This window comes from Cryptomeria japonica, chromosome 9, assembly GCF_030272615.1.
Source record: "Cryptomeria japonica chromosome 9, Sugi_1.0, whole genome shotgun sequence".
Classification (NCBI taxonomy): domain Eukaryota; kingdom Viridiplantae; phylum Streptophyta; class Pinopsida; order Cupressales; family Cupressaceae; genus Cryptomeria; species Cryptomeria japonica.
The window spans coordinates 377320930-377346046 of record NC_081413.1 but is presented as its reverse complement, the minus strand read 5'-3'; positions in this window follow the sequence as shown (position 1 = coordinate 377346046).

The following is a 25117-nucleotide window of genomic DNA, read 5'->3' as shown; positions in this document are numbered from 1 at the left end:
TACAAGCCAATCTTCAGTCGGTGATCTCCTATTGTTCTTCAATGTCTTCCAAGCCCTAAATGAATGAATAGAATTGATAAATGCTTGATAGAGGGATGTTGAATGTTGTTGAAGTCTTCAAAGATCTGCTCTTTCGCTGCATATGAGGTTCCTGAAAACAAAATTCGGATCCTTTCAAATGAAGAAAGAGAGCTCTTATGTATGAAACCCTAGGTTGTAATTTCATCTTTTGGCCGACTTAGAGATTGAATATCCCACCAATTTCTTGGGGTTAAGCTTTATTTTATGATTGGATCGCGCTCCTAAAATTTTGGGAAAAATGTCCGGGACCGTGTGCACTCCAGGCGCCACGGTCCCAACAACTTTTCACCAAATTTTCAGGGCCGTCAGATATGATGATTTTAGAGAGAATCCCGAAGTTACAGGTGATTTCGAGATGTTTTGACCCCCGAAATCAAGCCCCCAAGCTTAGAATAGGGCCTAATTAGGGTTTTTGATTAAGTAGTGTATTGGAAGAATAAAATGAAAGGGGCAGGCTTTAATGAAAGGGCCCGACTTTATGATGTGGAAAATGATGAAATAGAACCTTTAGATCTAATTAATTTGATTAATTAAGTGCTAAAGGGGAAATGTAATGCAAAATGCAACTACGCCAAGGCGGGTGCTAAACTAGGTGTTAAATTGTACTGCTTTAGCAAGTGCGTACAATTTATGACGTTAAAATTAATAAGTAGATGAAAGCGAGAATTTAATCAAATTGCTAATGAATTTAATTAAATTAGGGAGGGGGATTAATTAAATAATTGCTTATTTAATTAATTATCTTCAGACCATTTTTAGGTGTATACATTTTGCCCCTCTTTGAAGCGAGGTGTGATGATGCGTTGAATCAAAGAATAATCTCATTCTGATGATGATATTGGTTTGATGGGATGCTCCAACTATTGATTGATAAATTGTGGTATGATGATGCCCCCGTGGGAGATCAATTGAGATAACTGATTTTTGGAGTGTGTGAATTTTTGCAAAATTGATATCTCGATTAGAAATGATTTGATTTTTGCAACTGTGGTTGATGAAAATGCGAGTTGTATGATCACAGTGATGTGGTTCTTGATTATTGATAAAGCTTGATTGATTAGATTGATAAGATCAAGATTCAGTTTGGTTTTAGGAATGATACCTCTTGTATAAGACGAAGATGATCAAAGCGTCTGGGTTCACGAACGATATATCCTGTATAAGACATGATCAGAACGTCTAGTTTCAAGAAAGATACATCATGTATAAGACATGATAGAGTCAATTTAGATGTGATTGATTGATAGAATTGATAAGGTTGATTGGATAAAGAATTGACAGTTTGTTGATAACAAGTTGTAGGAAGATTCATATATGCTGATGTTGGTTCTGTTGAGGGGGGAACATAAGATTTTCGTTGGGTCGACAATTTATGGAGAGAGATGAGTCATCAATATGATTGCATATTTACTTATGATGATACCCTGATGATTCCTGCGATAGATTTAACCTTGGATAAAATGAGCATGGAGGATTCCATGCAAGAATGAGATGCAAGCTAAATGCAAAGCTACGACCGAACCAGTCACTAGGTTATTGCATTTTGTCATCATTAATATTTTTTAAAATGTGGGAAGTGAGTGCAAATATTGATGGTATAATTAAACCATGATGACCTGAGCACTACTTTCTTGGATTTTGATATTGCAAGTTAGCACAAGCATGGAGGTATAATTGAACCAAGATGACTTGAGTGTTGCTTGCATAAAAACATGTAGTATTAACCATTTCAATACGCAAATTGGAAATGTCTTCGATGATATTCTGATGATCATGTCCTAAGACAAATTTGTACATATTAATGATTAATTTATAGACATCAGATAAGAAAAATATCACGTTCCTTCCTTGTTCCTCTAGTCAGAGACATCCTGGAGTCACTCAGAAATAATGATAGCGAAAATCAAGATAGAAAAGTTGAACAACCATGCTAATACATTATCCAAAAGATATCATCCATTGAAAAGTATGTGATGTGCTTAAACTGACATGTGATAGTTTGATCTCGTGTTCAGCGTTGGATGTCTTAGTTTTCGCTTGATAATAGTTGCTTGACTATTGTTCTTCTTGTATGATTAAGCTCAAAATGATTGAATATTTTGCCACCAGCTAGGTGTAGGATTTTTGCCCCAAGCCTAGAAATAAATTTATTATGATAAACACAATGATCCAAACCATGGTGAGAAGCCACCCGGGATGCTTGTGTATGTACAAAGGCTTTATTATTGATATGAACAATGCTGATGGAAAAGAATGAATGCAAGTGGAAGGATGCATGAACCAATAGATGGAATAGCTAGCAGATAGATAGCACCTATTGGCCAAGTTTTCACCATCTATTTTTATTGCACTTTTTCTCATATTTAATTTTTTTTTTCATCGTTTTTTACTGTTTTTGTATTTTTCTGCTTTTTTAGACATAAAACATCTTCAGATGCATGCTATTGATGGGTTCCTCGAGCTGATCTTCATCTTGTGTTGATAGCTGATATGCTCCTGACCCAAATACTACTGTGACCACAAATGAACCTAACCACTTTGGTTCAAGCTTCCCTTTCTTTTATTGATCTGATTGGTTTCGTGTATTTTCTTTGAGTACTAGTTCCCCAACTTGAAATATTCTCGGTTTGACCTTGTGATTATAACTACGATACATTCTTTGCTGATACACATTTAAATGATCAAAGGCATTTTGTCTTCATTCATGGATTAATTATAACTCCTGCAATTGAGACACTCGTTGTTCTTCATATGGGATAAGACCTTTTAATGATACTCGTAGAGAAGGCATCTCTACTTCTATTGGCAGTATTGCTTCTAATCCATAAACAAGAGAGAAAGATGTAGCACATGTTGGTGTGCGGATACTGGTATGATAGGCCCATAGAGCAGGGTTCAATTCAATATGCCAATCTCTACCAACATCATTTACTGTCTTTTTAAGGATTTTCAAAATAGTTTTGTTTGATGCTTTTGCTTGCTCATTCCCTTAGGGATAGTAGGGTGTGGAAAATCAGTGTTGGATCTTGAATTTCTCACATAGTTCTTGGACATCCTGATTCTTGAATGGTTGCCCATTATCAGTGATAATGGTCGTGGGTATTCCATAGCGACAGATGATGTAGTTCAAGATAAATGCAACAATTTGTTTTTTCCTATGATATTGATGAGAGGTACTACCTCAATCCATTTTGTGAAATATTTTGTAGCTACAAGGATGAATTTGTGACAATTAGATGAAGAAGGATTTATCTTTCCTACTAGATCAAGACCCCATTGGCAGAAAGGCCAAGATGTTGCCAAAGCATGAAGTTCTTGTGCTGGTGCATGAATCAAATTTCCATGGATATAACATTGTTTGCATGTTTTTGCTATCTAAAAAGAATCTCGTTCAATAGTTGGCCAATAATATCCCAAGCGTATGAGTTTTTTCGAAAGGGTAAGACCACTTGAATGAGTGCCAAAAATGCCGTTATGGACTTCATTTAAGGCCTTCTCAGATTCTTCTTGTTCGAAACATCTTAAAAGAGTACCGTCCATACCTCGTTTAAATAGGGTATCCACGACAAGAGTATAATGAGAGGATTGGCGAATAAATTTTCTCTTTTGATTTTTTGATAAGTCAGGAGGTAGGTATTATCTTTCAGGTATGTGTAAGTTTGGCCATAACGGGAGGAATCATGCCCAACAAGGTGACAAATAGTTTGGGAATCAGGACAATTATGAGTAGGGTAAAATAACTCTTCCACTAGGAATTCTTAATGCTCTTGATTTTCCTGTGTCTGAAGTAGAGAAGCAAGTGTAGCCATGACGTCTGCTGCTTTGTTGTCATTCCTTAGAATCTACTGAAAAGTTATTTCTACAAAGTATTTCTTGATATCATCGACCATCTTTTTATAAGGCATTAAATTTTCATCCTTTGTTTGATAATCATCATTTATTTGATTGATGACAAGCTGAGAGTCTCCAAAGACTTGAAGTTGTGTAATGTTGCATTCTATAGCCACTTTGATACCTGTAACCAAAGCTTCATATTCTACTGTATTGTTGGTACATGGAAAGCTTAATTTGTATGCTTTTGGAATTGTATGACCTTGTGGTGTGACGAATAGAATACCTACTCCTGATCCATGTTGTGTATATGAACCATCAAAGTATAATTGCCATGTTTTTGTGGTGACCGTTAGGATATCAACATCGGGAAACTCAATCTATAAAGAACGATCATCTTGAAGTGGTGTCTCTTCTAGTTGGTCTGCAATGACTTGCCCCTTGATAACTTTTCTGTCTACATACTCAATATCAAACTTGCTTAGAATCATGATCCATTTTTCTAATCTTCCTATTAATGTTGCCTTGCTGAGTAAATACTTCAATGGATCAATTTTAGCTATCAACTTGATGGAGTGAGATAGTAGATAGTGTCTTAATTTTTGAGAAGCAAAAACTACCGCCAAGCATGCTTTTTCTGTTGGTGAATAGTTGATCTCGTATCCCAATAATGTTCTGCTGATGTAGTAGATGGCTTGATTTTTTTCTTCATTATCCTATTGTGCAAGCAAAACTCCTAATGATACTTCGGTGGTTGATACATAGAGTAACAATGACTTTCCTGGAATTGGCAATATTAAGACAGGTGGTTGCATGAGATATGCCTTGATCTTGTTGAATGCGTCCTCACATTGATGGTCCCACTTGAAATGAACATTTTTGTGCAATAGATGAGTAAATGGTTGACATTTATCTTCCAGTTGAGCAACAAATCTTGTGATTGACTGTAGTCTTCCTTGAAGTAATCTGAGTTGACTGATATTCTTGGGAGATTCCATTTCCACGATTTCTTTGACCTTAGCTGGATCTAGTTTGATACCACTAGCTGAAATAATGTATCCCAATAGCTTGCCTGAAGTGATACCAAAGGCACATTTCTTAGGATTTAGCCGTAACTTATATTGTTCTAACCTATCAAAGATCTTTTCTAGTATTCCTATATGGTCTTCTCTGTTGTATGATTTGGCCAAGATGTCATCCACATAATCTTCCATGAATGTATGCATCATGTCATGGAATATCATTTGAATAGTTCTCTGATATGTAGCACCTGCGTTCTTTAGTCCAAAAGGCATGACGTTCTAGCAGAAAGTACCCCATGAACATGTGAAAGCTGTCTTTTCTTGATCTTCAAGTGCTATTTTAATCTGATTGTATCTGGAGAAACCATCCATTAGAGAAAACATGGAGTGTCCAACAATTAAATCTACAATGATGTCAATGTTAGGCAAAGGAAAGTCATCCTTTGGACATGCATTATTAAGATCTCTAAAGTTTGTGCATATTCTGATACTTTTATCTGGTTTTGAAACAAGAACGATGTTGGATACCCATTGAAGATATGCTACAGGTATGATGAATCCGACATCCAATAATTTCTTTAGTTCTGCTTTGACTAGGAGAGCGATATGTGGATGCATCTTCCTTAATTTCTGTTTAACTGGTTTGGCTCTTGGATTGACATTTAAGTGGTGCATAATAAGCTCTAGATCCAATCCTGGCATGTCTGCATATGAGCAGGTGAAATTGATTTGCCGTCGTTTGAATAATTCCATTTATTGTTGCATTTCTTCTTCTGATAGAGAAGTTGTTGGATGTAGGATCTTTGGTTGCTATGTTGTCCCAATATTAACTGCCTTTGTTGGTTCGATCAAGTCTCCCATGTTCCGGTGCCTTGAGGAGGTTTTCACCATTAGATGCATCCTTTCTTTTTACTTTTTCTTGATCTAATGTTACCAAGAAATGGATTTCAACATTAGACTTGATATATATATGTATATATATATATATATATATATATTCTTTTTGCGACTGGGAGATTTGGCACCCACTTGACAGGAAGATGCGTTGCTGAAATTCCTAGTGAAAGTTATTGCGGGTTCGATTGCATGAAGATATAAGGATATGGCATGGTCATTAGGAAATGTATCAATGATGGCCTGTCTTTCATTTTCCCAGTCCATAGGTTTAGGATGGATTAAGGATAAAGGGTCCTCATGTTGAATTGTTTCAAAGATATTAGGGGTCATGATAGAGATGTCAAAGCTTTCAATATGTATTTCCATGTCTAGAACGATACTCTCGTTAGAATGACCTCGCACAAGGAGCTCCTGATCATCCTTGATTAAGTCCAAGTCAGCCGAATGTGATCCTGATTCAAGTGGGATAGTTCCTAGCATTTGCCTACATACATGTGAACTACATTGACTCCTACATCTTCTTCTTCCTTTTCAATTTCAAGTTGCTCTTGTTTGTTTTTTCATGATAGCAAATATTCTTTGTTCCCTCGATCTCTTAGCTGCATTTGTTTTTCCATGCTTGACAAAATTGATGCAAATGATTATTCTTTGGATTGTGTGCTTGAAGATGTTGCCTCTCTGTTATGTGGAACAATGATGACCTCTTGAGCTGATTTTAGATTACTACAACACTGCAATGGATTTGAATCTGCTGAGATCATGATTTCCTACCCATTGTAGGGAAATTTCAGGCACTGATGACATGTTGATGGAATAGCCTGTATGTCATGTATCTATGGTTTTTCCAAGAGTATTTTGTATGGTAAGTCCAAGTCTAGAACTTGGCATGCTATCTCTTTCTGCAAAGGTCCCACTCTAATGGGTAATATCAAAATTCCTTTAGAGGAACGCTCTTCTTCATCATAGGCTTTGATGGTGATCTTTTTTCGCAGATCAACTGCATCTTTTGAATAACCTAGAGCACAGACAAGATTCAAAGAGAAAATGTTTAAGCCAACTCCCCCATCTATTAGGACATGTTTAACAAGTGTTCTATGAATGAGGACTTCAATTTGCAAGGGAGCACTATGGGGATGTTGCAAGGAATCAATGCTTGGATATGAAGGAGATGGGCTTTGAATAGGATCCTCTGAAATAGGTTTGATGGCCATCATAGATATCCCTTGGGGAAATTCATCTTTGGGTGTATTGTCTGGTGATGATGCTGTGGAAGATTCTTGCAATCTTTTAAGAGGTGTAGGAATAGATGCCTTTGGAGAATGAATTTGCTTATGGGGGGATGAACCATTGCTAGACATAGGTGCGCGATTTTGATCTTCTTTGGCAAAACCCTTTAGGGATCTCTTTAAGAGTTGCATAAAAGAGCCACCTTTCTTTGGAGATGTATTTGAATCCTTGTGAGATTTTGACATAGTTGGATTTTGATTTTGGACTTGTTTGATTGCTTTGATATGTTGTCTTGTTATGTCTTCTTCTTGTATTTTGCTTTGGTATGCCATGTTGATATGATTTTCAGCTATTTTGAATGTTTCTATTTCCATGTCTGCAATCTTTCGTCTCTGAGCCTTGGTTAAAATGAGCATACACGTGTGTTAGATATTGTGCTAGGATTCGATTGTCCAAAAGTTATTTCGATAAGTGATCAATTGTCAATGTAAATGTGATAAAATGATAGGACACGAAAAGATGATTCAAGTGTTTAAAATTTTGCAAGTTTTTCGATCTTCGGTTTTGGAGTGCAATGATGATGATTTTGATAAAAACCAAGTCCAATAGGAATGATATATCCTACAATGTGGGACAAGATTGTCCTAACCAAACGTTGTAGTTTCGTGATAGAGGATGATATATCCTGATGAGAAACTATGTTTTGAGTGATCAGTTTATCAAAGAGGGTGATAATGCACTTTGAGATGTTAGATCTTGAAGTTGTTGAAGGCGAATACTTGAAAATTTTGAGGTGTCTATTTATAGAATCCGATTTGACAGATGATAACTTGACCAAGTGAACCAAGGAGACAATCTAAGCACAAAATGACAGATAATAGGTGTTTATGCTCACTGTAAACAGACCAATCAAATATGACAGATTTGAAAAAGACATGCAAGATGACAGTTATAGACAGATAGAGACATAAATTCATATGACACCTTATACAAACCCAAACAACAATTTAGACAGGCTCATACGACAAACCAAAAATTTCGCACAATAAAAGACATACACTCATACGAGCTTTCTCACAGAACTAGGCAACAAAAGATGACACAAAATTCTCTACTAAGAGGACTCGTACGACAATTCCTATTGGGCCAGATGATAAAAGATAACACAAAGTTTTCTACTAAGATGACTCATACGATAATTCTCACTGGACTGAACGATAAACCAGATGCCTCATACGACAAACTAACAAACTTGTATGACAGAGGACAGAACAAAGACAAAAACTTTGTTTGGACAAATTTTTGATTAATGAAGTTTGATGTTTTTCTTTTGTTTTCATGTTTTTAGATGTCTGATTTTTTTTGTTTAGGGACAAAGATACAACAAACACATGATATGATAAGTGACCTCAAGCACAACACACTACCTAAGGAAGTTGGTTGAGAGAGAAAACCTTTGCTTGCAAACTTAGGTACACACCCAATAGCTAATCAGATATGGCTGCTGAGTCTCACACAATGGATTCTCAATGCTGTATTATCCGACTCCAAACGCTAATGGGGGCACGATATGGCAAGTGTCTTGGGAGAGTTACTATCTCTCTTGCACAAAGATTATCCTGCTTTCAAAGGTGAATTGGGTAGCTTCTAATTTTAATCAGAACTAGTAAGGGATCGTTCGGCACGTCGGGGTATAAACTCAATTAAGAGGTCTCCCAGCCTTGAAAACCAAGGTTTGATATACCCGAAGGTACAGAGGAGAGCTATTCCCGAACACTTCCATTGACTTGATTTTCATCAAATCACATTTATTTTATAGTGGGTTGGAGTACTTGGCTTTAGCCGTTCCCACTTGGGTCATTCCCCTCTCACCGACCTTAATGGCTTTGGCCTTATAGGCTCCTTGGGAGGGTAGGCCTGTTAAAGATATGCACTATTGAAAACAAAGGATGAGTCTGGCTTTTTGATCACCTAAGAAAGGTGAGAGCATACTCGCCTATCAACAAAACACATAAGACATGTTTTTTCATTTCCTTTAGCAAAAACAAGTGTGCCTAGAAAATTTAAAGAAGACAAAAAGTTTGGTTGAGTCCTCCTAGGCAACCTACAAAATAGATACGTTAGTAGTCATTATGTTTGGATGAAATGAAGCTTTGACAAGCATAATATTCAACAATCATCCTGCAAAAACAAGTTAGGCTGCCAAAAAAACTCACAAACAGACAAGGGTTAGCATTAGTAATAATCAAATTGAAACATGAAAACCCTAAAATGCAATCTGTTTTGAAATCATAGAAACAAAATTTTGTACGACAATTCTCACATGATCGTACAAAAATTCTCACCTACTCGTACGACGGCACAAAGGAACTTGTACGAGATACAAAGGGAACGTACAAAATTCTGAATCAGACCCAGCCAGAAACCTACTAGATTGAAAATTTGATGATGTTAAGAGGCCAAAAATGAGATTTTCGGTCCCACGGTGGGCGCCAAAATGTCATGCCTGTGAAGTGTGATACTTGCAGCTGCAACACAAAACACTCAATAGATCATTACAAGCATGGTTAGCAAATAAGAAGCAAATGAAAGATGAACCATGACAAAGCGACCTATCGCCTCCTAAGAGATGCGAGTATGGATTTGCTCTCAGATTTTTGTAAGAAATCTAAATGACTTGACTACACCTAAATGAAGGATTTGAAATGATAATGATATGCAAAGATGAGATTGATTAAGCTAGATTGATCCAAGAGACTAATTAAGCTAAAGATATGCATGATTAAGCTATGATGATGATGCAATTAAGCTAGAAAAGAGATTGATTAAGCTACATGATTCAACAATTATGCTAGAAAATGATTAAATTAAGCTAAATCTAAGATGCAATTGCCTATAACGACAATGCTCAAATGATATGCCTATAGTAACAATTCCTAAATTGATAATGAGATGGGATCCTTTGTACTCCAAAATGGGGGATATTTATAGGATTTCCAAGGCCAGGGGTGAGGTGGCAGGAATCAACGGTCAAGATTGAGTCTGAAGATATCAAGGGTGAAATTGGAGGAGGTTGGAGGAAGGGACACTTGTCATCTCTATGGTGACAAGTGTCAAGGAGCCTTGCTCATGAGAGGGCAAGTGTACTAGGGAGGAGACATGTGGCCAAAGTGCCATGTGTCTCAAGGGAGGAATATCCACACCATAAGAGGTTAGGATAAGGAGGTTAGAATTTGCAAGATAGGATAGGGTTAGGCAAACCCCAGGTTAGGTGGAATGGGTTAGGTTAGAGGGATGGTTAGGTTATGTGGTTAGAAGTTAGGAGGCATGTGGGTAATTTGAATTTAAAAATTCAAATAATAGGAAAAGACTAATTAATTCTCAACAACTCATAAATTGATTTGTTTTAACTAATTAGGGGATTAGAAGAATTGATTGGGACTATGGAATGAACTTAATGAATAAATCCTTAGATTTATTAATAAGTAGATGAAAGGGAGAATTTAATCAAATTGCTAATGAATTTAATTAAATTAGGGAGGGGGATTAATTAAATAATTGCTTATTTAATTAATTATATTTAGACCATTTTTAGGTGTATACACTTTTCCTCATTCTTATAAACATAAGGTTGCTGCTATTGATGAGATCCGGAGTGTGACTATAGTGACAAGAGATGTGTTGGTTGGAAAGCTTGCTACATTTGAGTTGAGTGAATTTGGAGAATCACATGAAAAGTCTGAGACAACATTTAAAGCATCTGCATATGTATTCAGAAAGCATAAGTATGATCCCAATGAATGCAATATATCTAGATATGAAAAAGATAGAAAAGAGATGGAAGAGCAAAAAAGAGAGCTAGATGATCTTGAAGTATTGATTACCTGAAGATTGCATGAAGGAGCTGGTAATTATGATGGAAAGTTTCCTTTGAAATGTTTCTCTTGTAATAAGATAGAACATTTTTCTTCTAGATGCCCGAAGAGAATGAGTAAGTATGACATGCATGATAATTTTGATAAGCATGATAGGAATGATAGATATGAAAAGAATGAGAAGTATGATAAGCCTTACAAGTCTAACTAGAACTTTAGAAATCAGAAGAATTTTTATTATGCTGTCGATGAAGGTGTTACAGATGAAGAATCGGAAGGAGATGAAGTTGTGTTTATTGCTAGTAAAGAAGATAGACCTTGACCTGTTGATTCCACTTGTTGTACTATTGAGGAGAAGGCTTTAGCCACTAAAGTTGAAGAGAAAGATGAATGGGTAATTGATAGCGGTTGTTCACATCATATGATCGGTGACAAAAGCAAATTTGTGAGAATGATAAGGTAGGATGGTGGAATAGTTAGATTTGGAGATGACAAAGCCTGTATAATCCATGGGAGAGGTTCTATATTGTTTGATGGTAAGCATAACACTGATGATGTCTTGTATGTTGAAGGTTTGAAGCATAATATTTTGAGTGTTGGATAGATGGTTGACAACTTGGTTATGATATATATTCAAGGATGGAAAATGCAAGATCTTAAATGCCTCTGGTATAGAGATTGCATCTGAAACTAAGACTTCTGAAGGTAACATTTTTCATTTGAATGGTGGTGAGAAAATTTGTTTGATTGATCAGATAGATTAGAGTTGGTTGTGGCATAGGATAATGTGTCATGTGAACTTTGATTCAACGATTAATATCTTTTCTACACATGTTGTTAGAGATCTGTCAAAGATTGTTAAGCTTGCTAATCTCATATGTAAGGAATGTCAGTTGGGTAAGCAAACAAGGATTTATTTCAAAAGAAAACATTATACATTTGATGGACTGCTAGATCTTGTGCATACTGACCTATGTGAACCTACAAATGCTAGAAGTATGTAGGGTGATAGATATTTTATGCTGTTAATTGATGATTATTCCAGGATGATGTGGGTTGTCTTTTTGAAGGAAAAATCAGAAGCACTGGACAAATTCAAGATATTCAAAGATAAGGTTGAGACTGAGTCTGGGTTGAAGGTGAAGTGTCTGAGATCTGACAGAGGTGGAGAATTATGTTATGATGAGTTCAATTCATTCTTTGAGATGCATGGAATTAGAAAACAATTATCTACTCCTAGAACTCCTCAGTAGAATGTAGTTGTTGAAAGGAAGAACAAAACTGTTTTGGATGCTACAAGGACTATGCTGATAGAAGGAAATGTTCTGAAGATCTACTGGAGAGAAGCCATTAGCACTGATGTTTACACATACAATAGAGTTCACATCAAAGGACCAATAAGACCCCTTATGAGATTTGGTTTGGTCATGTTCCTACTGTGAGATATTTTAGAGTATTTGGTAGCAAATGTTATATCAAGAGAGATGACGATATAGGACAGTTTGATGCTAGAAGTGATGAAGGAATTTTATTGGGATATTATACAAAGAGAAAAGCCTACCAGTGCTACAATAAAAGATTGAGAAAGATATTAGAGAGTGCAAATGTGAAGGTGGATGAGAACCTTGGGAAAGAAATCAGAGCATGTGGTTATGATGATGGTCAACATATTGTTTTAGCCCCTATTCAGATTGAAGAGCCTACGAAGAATGATCCAGTAGAAAATGTTAATTTGGAAGTTGTTGTTGCTGATGATGGAGTGTAGGAACCTGAGAATCAGAACAATTAGAAGACGCCAAGGTATTTAAGATTGAATCATTCTAAAAATCAAATTATTGGTGATAAGAACAAAGGTGTAATGACTAGAAGAAGGTTAGCTGCTGAAGAAGTATGTTTGATTTCTAAAGTTGAACCTAAAGATGTTGTTGAGTCTTGTAAAGATGAAAGTTGGATGAGAGTTATGGAATAAGAACTAGATTATATTGAGAAGAATAATACATGGGAACTTGTTCCTAGACCTATGGATGAGAATGTTATTGGTACTAAATGGGTATTCAGGAATAAACTATATGAAGTTGGTGAAGTTGTCAGAAATAAAGAAAGACTGGTCTGCAAAGGATATTCACAACAAGAAGGAATTGATTATGAGGAGACTTTTTCTCTAGTTACCAGACTTGAAGCTGTTAGCATGTTGCTTGGATACACTACTTATAAAGATTTCAAGGTACATTTGATGGATGTCAAATCTGCCTTTTGAATGGTGATCTAGAGGAAGAAGTCTATATTGAACAACCTGGTGGATTTTCACTATCAGATGATGGAGACATTGATGGTATGATGAAAGAATAAGTATCTGGTAGAATACTGAGAGGGGGGGGGGGTGAATCAGTATACTGAAAAACAGATACAAACTCCCAAACTCAAAATACAAACTTATCAACAAATAACTCAGTCAAGATAATATCTCAAAGATTACCAACATCAACAAACATCAAGCAGTTTGACTGTTATGACAACTTAATAGTAAACAAATTCAATCTTGTAAACATAAAAAATGCTTAATCATATGTCAACATATTCATCTCTCAATGCTTCCTGTTATCATGCCATATCAAAATAGTTAAGTAGTTAATCAAATCAACAAATAAGATCATAACCACAAAAGCATTCACCACTTGACACAAATATTTATACATGGAAAACCCAAATAGGTAAAAACCACGGTGAGATGAGACTCACAAGGATAACTATCTGAACTCTTTTGAAGTTCGCCCTATTAGGAGCCAAGCGTATTAAAGCTTTTACAATAAGTCCTGTTAAGAACTGATTCTATTAGGAATCACTCGGTTAAGGGATTTACAAATATACCTTGATGAAAAGCATAATACCCTATTAGGAGTAACCTCGCTGGAGGATTTGAGAATCCAAACTAATGGATCACCTTGTGAGAGTATTTAGCAAGTAACCAAGCTTGTTAGAGCTTATCTGGTTAGGGGATTTCAATTTCTGATGTAATTGTTAGAAAACAACAGGTTTTCTTGATCTGTCTAAATAACACTACATCTGCTTGATCAGATCCTTCTTAAGCTTCAATCTGCCTTTACTCAAACTGCAGATCCATCCACCGGTTAGGCAACCACACACTCAACTAGTTTTTTCCAATCTTGTCAACTTTGCCAACACTTAACAAAACAATATCATCGACCTTAAATACAAATCAACTAGGTCGGTAACACAATAAAAAACCTAATTCTCATCATCGAGATTACAAACAAGTCAGTACAATCTTGACCGTTAGAAATCTTAACAATCTCTCCACATTAATCAAGAAAATTCCAACTGCTCCATGATCACCGCTTCATCGGACTTTGTAACTCATCACACGCTATGCATTAGATGCAATCCACTTTACTCCTTTCCAAGATAACAAATGCGCCAAATCAATCTGAACTAATCCTCATTCAATGATCACATGTATCTCCATCATTACCGCTCAACATTAGATCTTAAACCAACAAACTTGATCGGTTAGGGTTTAACATAAAATAACTGTTAGGTTTACCAGTTACATAATATAGAAAGGTTTAACCCTTTACACCGGTTCAACTTACAAACTACCATATACCGGTTTACAACATCTTCCTTAAATTTTATCATACCGGTTACAAGACAATAGTAATAACAACAAGAACATTAGCAATATCATGAATACCATTCACCGGTTCAATTGACATCAATGACAACATATCATTAATGCAATCTATATGCAAAATGCCAACAATCTCCCCCTTTGGCATTGATGGCAATACAAATATCAATGCCTCTAATTGCTGCTGTTGATTGGTGAATAGGAATCCTAGTTTACATTACCAAGTATTCACCATGCTCTGTCTGTCTTCAGTCGGTCACTAGTTCACCTAATCAGACACATAATTATTCTCCTCAATCACATAATTCTTCTCCCCCTTTGACAACAATGCCAAATTGAAAGTAAAACATGTAAAACCAAATTTTCACTGTGCATCAACATACTGCAACTTGATGCTCCCCCTGTGGAATACATCCACTTCCAAAAATAATCAATCCGTGTAATATTTTGTAAGTAATTCAGGAACTGATGCAATCAACATCATGTTCACCTGACTTCATGAAGAGTGACAACCCCTAACTAACTTCTAAGATACTCAAAAGTGGTCTTAGGCAGAGGTTTGGTAAAGATATCTGCAAGCTGCTCCTGGGTAGAAACATGCTCTAAGATAACATCTTTACTTTGAACTTTTTCCCTCAAAAAGTGATAATTGAATTCAATGTGCTTAGTCCTTGCGTGCTGTTAGCACACATTTTTATAAAATATTCTGTGCTATTACTTTGATGTTTTATATGTACATTTAAACATAAGAGCATTTATTGCTGGATTGTATGTGCAGGATATGTGCTACAGTATCATAAAAAATCCCTCTGTGACCATATTTTTCAGAATTGGACAAGCACCGTTAGGGCATGCTAGGGGTTGGCACTTAGTATGAACTACATGAGGAAGTTTCAACATGACAACATTGGGAGCCTTATAAGGAATTTTATGGGCCTATGTGGTAGTCTCTGTCATCTATTAGCACGTGCAGAGTTTCCATAAAAGGTTACAAGTGCGAGTGATATTTGAAGAAGAGCTTAATTTGCATAATTGTCAAGTTTGAACTATTGGTGTAAGTTACCCCGATAAGGCTGACTGGCATAAATAATGAGAAAACTTATCGACATGACCTAAACTGATCACTCCGAAGGAGAAGCAAAAGGAAGTTTAGAAGAAGGCTCTCATCGACATAACATTCATTATCGGAGGCATGAGAAAAATGTTGTGCCGATAGCCGATGAGTTGATCGGTATAACCTATACCGATGAAAGAGAATGTGAAGTAGACAGTAAATTTCATCGGGTTATCTGAAAATGATATCTCATGCTACCTCGATACCCAATGTGCTAGATGGCAGAAGGTGGTGTCATCGACATGACTTTCTCCGATGAAGCAACACCAAAAAGTGGGAATACTAAGTCATTGGTGAAAGGAGTTTCCGGTTACACTGATACCCAATAAGAAAGACAAAGCCGAGCATAGAGGAGGAGGTTATCAGTATGACTTACATCAACTAAGGAGAATGCGGAGCGGATGTTTTGAAATCATTGGGATATCAGATAGTGTAAGAAAAAGCTACCCCAATACTCGATAGGGTATATATCATGATGGATGGAGATGAGGTTTCATCGGGATAACCTACACCAAAGTAATTAAATAAAAGAGCGACAAGCTAAAGTCATCAGGATGACATCGACTCTTCAGAGGAAGACATTTTCTGCTGTGCCGATACCTGATGAGGAATCTGAAGCGGTTATTGGGAAGGAGACCTCATTGGGGGAGAATAAGCCGATGGATCTGTAAATAAACAGGCTGGAGCCCGATGTCATCGGGTCATCAGAGAAACACAAGAAGGGTTGTCCCGACACTCGATAAGCTTTGCAACATGATGACCAAGAGGGAGGTTTCATTGGGAAATCATATGTTGATAGATTGAAGAAGTGAAAGGGAAGCACAAGCATGAAGTAAATGTCACCGGGTCATCAGGAAAACATAAAATAAGTTGTCCCGATACCCGATAAGGTGACCTGATGTAACGAATGAGATGCAGACTACCAAGGGGGATTCATCGGAATAACTTTTCACTATCAGAGGAACATATTTGGAGCTATATTGAAACCCGATGGGTAGAATGCTATGGAGGAATAAAAGGAGGGTGTATCAGAATGACATACACCGATGTGATGTAAAGGTGAAAAGAAGAATATAGCCAGAAGGTGAAATAATCAGTGAGACTTATGCCAACCAAAAGGACAGGTGGCGCAAACTAGTTGAATTATCAAAAAAGTTATGCCAATTAGCCATTGTACAATCTGATTACAAATGGATCGACCCGCCACTATTAAATGCAGAGAACGGGTAGATTGGTGTTCTTACGAGGCAAGTCATAGCAGGATTTCAGTTGAGTAAATGATTTTAATCCATCAAATCCATATATGAAGAGTCGGTACAAGGATTTTGCATAATAGTTTGAAGCTAACAGAGAGATTGAAGCAAAATTAAACTACAGAGAATCAAACTGCAGAAAGCTCAAAAGATTCAAATATGGAGGGTTCCAGTTCCAAGGGAAGGAGGAAGGTCATAGAAGTCTATGAAAGTGCTTCTAAAAAGTCTAAAGGGGGAGAAGGTGTGCCGAAATGAAAGTTGAACTAGGATATGATTGATCAAATGAGCTCACAGGAGCCAAATCCTGGAGATCAAAGGTCAACCTACCCTTCCGTGACCAGTTAGAGGACGATTTCAAAGAAATTGGCGATGTCTGGACCAGGATTAGAGGTCATGAATTATTCTTGTATCATTATACAAGGAGAAATAAGTCGACCCCAATTTCAAACCCGTGGATGACTGGATTGGGTAAGCTTGTAGTCCCTAACATCTTTGTAAATGTCCAATTGATGAAAACATTGGCTAGGGATTACAATGCTGCAAAAAGATGTATTTAGTTACCAAATGGTGATGCTTTCATCCATATCTCAGTAGCCACCATCCAGGAGGATTTTGGTCTAGGTTTTGAATCTAATGTTCCCTTGTCTTGTGATAAACTAGAGGAAGAATATACAAAGATGGACACCCTGTATAATGGATGGAATTTGGCCATTCATAAGGCTGAAAAGGGAAAATTAATAGAAGAGGATGGGCCCCCATTTGATATCAATAATTTCAAGCAGTATACCTATATGGTAGGCGGTCAGGTGGGAGGAGTTCAACTCCCAGATATAGCTCGGATATGACCTCTGGTCCTTGTTGCCAACACACAGATGCATGATCCGAGGCAGTTCGACTATGCTAGTTTTGTTGTTGAGAAAATACATGAGAGTTTCTTGGGCCTTCAAAATAACCCTGATAAATCTTTGAAGTTTTACTCTTTGTTGATGCATGTGGTCTTGTTTATGGACAACTCAAGGGAATGTGGCTTGAGGAGATAAAGTTGAATATTCATGGTAAGGATGGAGAGGAGCAACTTGTACAATTATGGTGGTCGTTGTGGGATTCACATTTCATGAGATCCCACTATATCAAGTTTGAAGATTTTTTTGTGCAGCCTTTATTCAGAGCTTTTGGATTGTCTTTTGATGGGTCTTTTTCGGAGGAAATCGAAAGATTCCTCAGACCCCATGAACATGGGGATACCAGAGTAAACCACAATTGGGGTGACTAGTATGTGTGCTAGGACTTCACCTATGTTAGGGTTTTCGAATTTGAAGGATCTCCTTATGTGCTACTGAAGCCTGCACCTGACAGGATCGCTTATCTGGAGATTGTAAGGTAGATGAGTGTCTCAAATGCAATGCATTTTGGGGGTTCTCACAAGCAAGTTTTCTTTCCTGGGACCTTACATTTCGGTGATTTCACTATCGTCTCCACAAAGGCATCTGAGATCATTGACAAGAGGTTGATAGAATATTACAACCTCTATGAGCACATAGGTTGGAATAACTATGACCCTGAGGGCTATATCCACCAAGGCAGGAAAAAGAAAAATCTGGGTGATTACTTTCATGAGTATGTAGAAGCCTGAGATATCTTCAGGAACAAAGAGTCCGAGGAGGCTATGCAGATAGTTCAAAGTATAGAATGGAAAGTGGGTGAGAAGAAGCAATGACTGCAAGAGATAGGAGAGGAAGAACAAAGAGCGAGTCAGGAGAAAATGAAGCTATTTCAAGATTTAGGAGGCTTGAAAGGGAGGAAGAACCTGAAGCACAAGACATAACTGTTGCAAGGATAAATGTAGATGTGGATGTTAGGCTAGAGTTGCATACCTCTTTTGTGTCTGATGATGAGTTCATCAAGTCAAAGGAATTCAAGTCCTTCTTGTATTGCTTCAAGGGGAGAAGGCTAAGAGAAGAAATGCCTGACATAACAAATGAGGTAGAGATGCTTAGGAAGCTGAAGGAAGATATTGATACAGAAGTAGAAAGAATGACTCCTCAAAGGGGAAGATATCTTCTTGTAGAGGCAAGGATTATCTTATTTCAAGGCTAGGATATTAGTGCATCCTTCATTTTTGATAGCTTGTTACATTCAGAGAAGAAGGATTTCAAATTGGACATTCAAGGCATGAATGCCATCTTCATCGGATCAAGATATGATCCAGATGATGAGGCTATGCGGTTGTGGGTTCTTTATCCCCTAAATAAAATGCCAAAGATCATAGATGTGGACAAGGCTTTTGGACACATGATGAAGTTGAAGGTTTGAGAGGTTGATCCCATGGTCATGAAAGATATGGGAGTTGATATCTCAAAATTAAACAAAGCACAAATGAAGATGTTGATGAAGGAAGCAAGAAAGTATAAATCGTTGTATGAATAACTTTTGAGGAGTAGGGGCCAACCTATACCCCAGATAGTAGACGAGTCTAAATTGAAAAAGAAGTGTGAGGAGCTGTACAAGGAAAATAAAAAATTGAAGGAAAGAATACAGAGCATAAGGACAAACACAACATGTGTCTTATTGATAAAATGATTTGAAAATCTGCAGAAGGTATTGGAGGAATTCTGGATTGTTTACCAAAAAACCATGGATAACACATTATCGCACTAGAGGACCCTTAATAGGTTAAACATTTTATTGCAGGATTAGACACTGAGTGACAAAAGGATAAATAAAGTCAAAAGGCTAATTGACACTCATCAAGAATTCACAATAGAATTAAATACCGAGTATGGGGAGTATAAAGGGATCGTCAATCATGGATTTCCAAGTGTAGTTGATGATGTAGGGGTCATGAAGGACAAGCACTAGTGGATTACTGAATGCAGGTCTCTACTCAGTTCAGCCCTTAGCGTTGCCCATGTGGATGTGTTAGACATGAACGAAACAGGGGAGCAAGTTGAAGGTTTTGTTACAACAGAGATAGCGGTCAGAGATATTATCTTCAACACTACTACATATAAAGAGGAAAAATATCTTCAACACATCTAGAAATGTGGTCAGCGGCTGGATGGAAAAGGCTAATCTATATTATTGTCGTGTGTTTTAGTTATAGCAGTTAAGAGGGATAGTTAGGAATTCTATTAGTCTTTGTTTGTACAAATGAAAGGGTGTGTCCTTTCATTTATATCATTTGAGTCATGTATGTATAGAGAGTTATTTTGTATTGTGGAGGGGACAGAACGTAAGTAAGATTATGATCTTTTCAAATTGTCTGTTGGAATTTATAGTGTTATGTAAGATAAGTCCGTAGAAATGAAATCTATTTTGTGCAAACAAATGTAATCTTGAAGTATCTACGAGTCTGCAGTTTTTGTACACCAATTGTTCCCATAAATCAATATACAAGATTCATTGTTTTCATCTTTAGATTGTTTCGTGTCATATGATACTAATGATTTAAAATATTTCAGATAAATCTAAAGAAGATTTGTTGCAATGTTTTATCATTTGTTGGTATAGAGATAGCAAAATTATTTTTATTGTTCTCATAGCATACATTGTGGATATTGCAGTGATAGTTTGTTTTTTCACACTGTCTCCAAAGATTACAAGTATTTGTCCATTAAATGACATGTAAACTATCAGATAAGGCACTAGTCTGTTTCTAGTTTCTTGTGAATAGATTGAGTGTGCACAAAGTCCTCATTGGAGAAATATCTTACTAGTTTTTACTTGCCTTGTTCTTTCATAATTACTCTTAGTTCCAACAACATTCTATTACAGCTTTTATTCATATTCAATTATACTCAAATCTTCAAATTATAACAAGTTAAAAGCATATCAATAAAGTATAATTGCAGGAAATTGTTTGCCAATCCTGTAAACAGCTAGATTAAACAGTTTAAATTCACTATAAAGAAATCTCTTTATGCTTTGGAGATTGGGGTATACCCACCTAGGTCTAGTGGAGCCTAAAGTGTAAAAGAATTTTGTCTTCGACCATTCTTGTTTGTTGGCCAAGACTGATTGAGGAATCAGTAAGAGATTTGGAAAAGCTCTCAGATTTCCAATCTATGGTTTTGGGACCCAACACCTGCAAAATAGGATTCTTAGAAATATTTATTGCACTTGTATTATCAGACAAAATCTTTATAGGTTCTGATATCTTCATCTTAAAACCTTCCAAAATGTGCCTCATCCAAATAGCTTGTGTGCAATTCATGTAAGCTGCTACATACTTAGCTTCCATAGTAGATTGTGAAGTACAACTCTGCTTCTTACTACTCCATGAAACTACCCTTCCTCCTAGAAATAATGCTCCACCGGTAGTACTCTTCTGGTCATCAACATTTCCTACCCAATTAGCATCAATGTATGCCTTCAAATCAAAGTTTCCTCCATATGGACACCATAACCCATAGTCAACTGTACCTGTCAGATATCTAAAAATTCTCTTGATTGCTATTAGATGTTCTTCCTTTAGATTTTTTTGAAATCTAGCAACTATACCAAATGCATGGGTAATATCTGGTCGACTGTGAACAACATAGTGTAATTTTCCAATCATTGACCTATAATCCTTTTCATCTACAGACTTAGATGCATCTTCCTTGGACAATTTACAACCTATAACCATTGGAGTTTCAACTGGTTTACAATCACTCATGCCAAAAGTCTTCAAAACTTCTTTCACATACTTAGATTGAGTAATGAAAATACCATTCTTCATCTGTTATATCTATAAGCCTATGAAATTTTTTATTTCCCCTACTAATGACATCTCAAACTCATTCTTCATTTCATCTACAAAACTGTTGCTCATGACATCATTACCTCCAAATATAATGTCATCAACAAATACTTCACTGACTAGTATTTCATCTCCTTCAGACTTGAGATAAATGTTGCTGTCATCACTGGTTCTTGCAAAGCCAATCTTCATAAGATGTGTATGAAGCCGTTCATACCATGCTTTAATCCATATAAAGATTTGTGCAATCTGCATACCATGTCTTCCTTATCTGTCAATGCATAACCATTAGGTTGCTCTATATAAACCTCTTCTTCCAATATCCCATTCAAAAATGCAAAATTAACATCCATCTGGTATACCTTGAACTTCTTATGAGCTGCAAATGCAAGTAATGTTCTAACTCCTTCCAGTCTTGCTACTGGTGTAAAATTTTCTCCATAATCTTCTCCTTCTTCTTGTGCATAACCTTTGCAAACTAATCTTGCCTTATTGCGAACTACAACACCATCTTCATTTAACTTGTTTCTGAACAACCATTTAGTACCTATAACATTCTTGTTTACCGGTCAGGGTACCAAGGTCCAAGTGTTGTTCTTCTCAATTTGATCCAATTCCTCCTCCATTACTTTCACCCAATGAACATCACCAAATGCCTCCTCAGCACTTCTAGGTTCAATGGTGGAGATCATGCAAGAGTTCTTTCTAATTCTCCTTCTAGTTAGTACTCCAACATCCTTATCCCCAATAATCTGCTCAGGACTGTGATTCAGTCTCACATATCTAGGAATAACATGATCATTCTCATTAGGTTCAACTTCTTCATTGCCTTCTTCCTCTAAATTTATTTGTTCTGGTTGAACAAGTACATTAGTATTTTCTTTACTGGTTTTTGATTTAACAGTTTCAAGTTCCAAAAGCAAAATGCAAGGATCTTCATCCTTACTCTCTGAACAGGTTCCCTCTAAAATTTCAGGACATTCATCTACACGAACATTAGCACTCTCAACAATTCTATGTGTCCGATTGTTGAAGCATTTGTAGACCTTACTCTTGGTGGAATAGCCAAGAAATATGCCTTCATCACTCTTAGCTTCAAACTTGCTTATATAATCACCTCTTTTAATAAAACATTTGCTACCAAATATTTTAAAATAACTAACATTAGGTGATCTTCCATACCAGTACTCATAAGGTGTCTTGTCCTTACCTCTTTTCACTAGAACTTGGTTCATTGTGTAGACCACTGTACTTACAACTTCTCTCCAAAATGTTTTTGCTACATTTCCTTGTATCAACATAGTTCTATCTTCTTCAAATATTGACCAATTGTTCCTTTTTGCTATATTATTCTACTGTGGAGTCCTTGGTGTAGAAAGCTGCCTCTTGATACCATTCTCATCACAATACTTAGTGAATTCCTTAGAAGTGAATTCACCACCTTGATTTGTTCTCAGACATTTTATCTTTTTGCCGCTCTCTTTCTCAGCTAAGGCTATGAATGCCTTGAATTTACCAAAAGCTTCATTCTTATCCTTCAAGAATGTGACCCACATCATCCTTGAACAATCATCAGTGAAGATCATAAAATATCTATCACCTGAAATGCTTCTAGTTCTTCTTGGTCCACATAGATCTGTATGAACCAAATCTAATAAGTGCTCTACTAAGAAGGACTTTCTCTTGAAAGTTGAAGAAGTCATCTTTCCTAACTGACATTCTTTACAAAAAGCATTAACCGGTTTGTCTATTTGAGGTAGACCTCTTACAGTCTTAGACTTGCTCACTTTAACAATGTTATCAAAGTTTATATGACAAAATCTCCTATGCCAAAGCCATATGTCATCTATTTTTGCAATCAAATAGTTGATAACTTTAGGATTAATATAAAATAGATTGCCTCTGGTCTATTTCCCGATTGCAATCAATTCACCTTTGTTGTCAAAGATTTTGCACACACCATTTCTAAACTCCAGTGGGTATCCTTTGTCATTAAGTTGTGCCACTCAGAAGATTATGCTTTAGGCCTTCAACCTAATAGACATTGTCAACACTGATCTTCCCATTAAGAGAAATAACTCCCTTACCTTTAACCATACAGGGTGAGTCATTGCCAACACCGCCATCAAATTCCTTCAAGGAAAGAAATTTGCTTCGATCACTAGTCATGTGATGTGAACAACCACTATCAATGATCCAATCATCAGAGTTATCCATCTTAGACACTAGTGCCTTCTGATCTGATATCTCTTCCTTAATAGCTACAAACACAATATATTCACTAGCATCATCATCAGATTCTTCATCAGTAATACCACTGTCAATAGAAACAAGACAATCTCTCTTGCCTTTACCCTTGTATTTCCTAAATTTGTCTCTCTCTTGTATTCATTTTCAACATTAGGGAAATTAGCTGCTATATGACCAAGCTTATGGCAAGCAAAACATTTCAACGGTAGCTTACCTTTGTATTTCCCAGTGCCTCTAGGCAGACGTTTTGCCAACAATGCTTCAAGCTCCACTAAACTATCTTCATCATCAACATCTCTGCTGGATCTAGATTCATAGCTATGGCCGGTATCTCTACTTCTTCTCACAGATGGGTTAGAGACAGAAGCTCTGGATGCAATACTGATTTTTGTACACTACCATCATAACCATTTAGTTCAAAAGCAGTAAGTTTCCCAATGATAGAGTCAAGAGTTACCTTTGTTTTGTCAATGGATTTCAGCTCTTGAATAGCTGCAACTCGGAAAGCATATATCGGTAGAAGGGTTCTTAGTACCTTACTGATCACTGTGGCATCTTCCACTTTCCCTCTTGCACTCTTTAATTCACCAACTATCTGTTTTATCCTTTGACCATACTGCTAGATATTCTCACCTTTAGACATTATCATGTCATCAAAATTTCCTCTTAAACTCTCCTCTTTAGCAATCTTAACATGTTCATCACCGCTATAAATCTCTACAAGTTTTTTCCATACTTCATATGCAGATTCAAGACCATGAACATCTATATATTCAACATCAGACAAGGAACTAATAATAGCCTCTAATGCTTGATGATTCTCTTGTTGTTCTTTCTTCTGATCATCAATTAGAGTTCCAATAGGTGCAATATACTTAGTTTCTATATGATCCCAATACTGACTACCAAGACTCTTAAAGTAAATCTTCATTCTGTCGCTCCATATCCTATAGTTATCTTTGTTGAGATTTAGACCTTTTTTCTTTTCATCATGATCTACAAGATCTTTTCCTCAAGCCGTTAGGATTTTAGGTTAAAGAGGACCCGAGACGCTCTGATACCAATTGATGGTATGATGAAAGAAAAAGTATCTGGTAGAATACTGAGAGGGGGGGAATCAGTATACTGAAAAACTGATACAAATTCCCAAACTCAAAATATAAACTTATCAACAAAT